Source organism: Ammodytes marinus (genome assembly GCF_949987685.1).
Source record: "Ammodytes marinus genome assembly, chromosome: 10".
In the NCBI taxonomy this organism is placed as follows: domain Eukaryota; kingdom Metazoa; phylum Chordata; class Actinopteri; order Uranoscopiformes; family Ammodytidae; genus Ammodytes; species Ammodytes marinus.
Window position 1 is genome coordinate 32,332,763 of NC_137214.1, and position 2,500 is coordinate 32,335,262.

The following is a 2,500-nucleotide window of genomic DNA, read 5'->3' on the forward strand; positions in this document are numbered from 1 at the left end:
TAATAACGTTATAACGTGTTTTTGCGAGTTGAAAGCGACTATATATGGTGCTTTAATCACTTAAAATATAGCGTTTGCTGCTGTAGCCTATGTGATGAGGCTCTGCAGTGATTTTAAATTTGTTTTAAACTGCATTTCACCATATAGTCCACTGCATTGAGAATTTGAGATCACGTCTGTTTTATGGCTTTAGGATGGGCTAAATGGTATGTTGTTTTTCAAGTCAACTCCCCTCGTTCAGCGAGGGAGATTGTATTATCCCTTTTAGGGCGAGTGTATTTGGCCATACTTCTTTCTCTGTTCGTGCAGCTACTGAGTGGAACCTCCCCCCCATAGCCATCAGAAATCTGAACACATATAGGTCATTTAAATTCCAGTTAAAGAAATGTCTCATTGATAATCAGAGCTGTCTACATTACCATTAACCTGTTCATGTCATTGTCTGCTGTTGTCTGAGTGTTGCTCTGCTGTGTTTTTATTGTATATTTTAAGTTAAGAGTACTTTTTACTTTACTTACTTTTTAATAGTACGTTTTACTATAGGTATGTTGTGTTATGTAAATGTGTAACTTTATTTTCTTTTAGGGTGACTTTTACCATCGGTCTAGGGACTGCAGATGAAAAATGGCCTTCTGGCTAATTCTGGCATATTGACAGAAATGTTTGATAATATGCACTGTCCCTGTATTAAAAAAAAATAATAATAAAATAAATTGTCAAACATATAGACATTTCGTAACACTACAAATAGACAAGATAGACAGTGATATATAAACATATTGGGGTCAGTAAGCAACTTGTTTCTCTAACTCTCAGTTCTTTTAAATCGAGTCTGAAGACTTTTTTGTTTCCATTTTAACCTGCAATTTTCATTTTATTTGCTTCTTTTATTCGCTTTTAAATGTTTTATAATGTGTTTTTATGTGTTCTAATCTTGCCCCCTGTAAAGCACTTTGAGTGGCCTTGTGTCTGAATTGTGCTATAAAAAATAAACTTGCCTTGTCTTGTATAAGTAAATAAGTAATTTGTGCAAAAATGCAGTCAATGGCAGAATTCTCTTAATAAATAAAAATAGCTATATAACTGTTGACATATCGCACCATATCAGCATTGTTTCAACATCTCAAATGTCTCTAAAATTATCCTGTGTTGAGATATAGACAGTTTTTACGACATTAAAGCGATTTTATGGGTTTTTTTATCAGGTGAAATACAGCTTTGATAGTCCAATAGCCTCATAGTAAGGGCGCGATGCAGTGATTTTAAAGTTTTTACACTTAAAAGCACACACAAACACACACACACTTAAAAGCACACACACACACTTAAAAGCACGCACACACGCACACACACACACACACACACACACACACACACACACACACACTTAAAAGCACACACACAGTCTCTCTCACACACACACACACTTAAAAGCACCATATGAACATTTATCTAGTACCTTTTCTATCTGTAGTATAATTCTGCATTGGCATTAATATGTTTTTATGCGTTATGGTGGTTTTTTTTTCTTTCTTTTTTAAGATATTTTTATGCTTTATTGACAGTGTAGGGACAGAGGTGAAATGGGGCAGAGAGGGGAGTGACATGCAGAGAACGACCGCGGGCTGGAATCGAACCCGGGTCCGCTGCTGGCCGAGGCCCATGGGGGGGGGGGGGGGCGCCCTACCAACTGAGCTAAAGGCGCCCCTGGTATGGTGTTTTTATCACTCGTATGTAAGCTATAGTAGCCTCTATTCTGTAGGCTCTTAGTCTATGTGATGCTGTTGGCAAGTTTTGCATTTTACTGCTCTGTATGAAATGCTTTTATGGGGGTGCCCTTAGCTCAGTTGGTAGGGCGTCCCCCCCCCATGGGCCTCGGCCAGCAGCGGACCCGGGTTCGATTCCAGCCCGCGGTCGTTCTCTGCATGTCACTCCCCTCTCTGCCCCATTTCAACTCTGTCTCTACACTATCAATAAAGCATAAAAAATGCCAAAAAAATATCTTAAAAAATAATAATAATAATACTTGTGAAGAGGCATGTTGTTGCTAGCTATGGTGGCCCCTTTGTTTACTTACCAGATCTCTAGAAAAGTGTGTCTGTGTATTTGTGTGTGTGTGTGTGTGTGTGTGTGTGTGTGTGTGTGTGTGTGTGTGTGTGTGTGTGTGTGTGTGTGTGTGTGTGTGTGTGTGTGTGTGTGTGTGTGTGTGTGTGTGTGTGTGTGTGTGTGTGTGTGTGTGTGTGTGTGTGTGTGTGTGTGTGTGTGTGTGTGTGTGTGTGTGTGTGTGTGTGTGTGTGTGTGTGTGTGTGTGTTGCTCTGCAGAGATTTTAAACCAAGCTAATCTCATGTTGTTGTTAGTTATCCTAAATATTATTCTAACAGTGCTATGATACCCTTCTGATTGTATCAATACTGGATAACACACACACACACAGAGTCACACACACACACACAGAGTCTCACACACACACACACAACTTATACACAAAGTTGCTCTGGC

The 2,500-nt window shown here is 39.4% G+C and overlaps 1 protein-coding gene across 1 annotated transcript in view; it reads left to right on the top strand.

The window, feature by feature from the left end:
- The window catches only part of ccdc69 (coiled-coil domain containing 69), a 26,288-nt gene that overhangs the window by 830 nt on the left and 22,958 nt on the right, over positions 1-2,500 (top strand). The window lies entirely within an intron of this gene.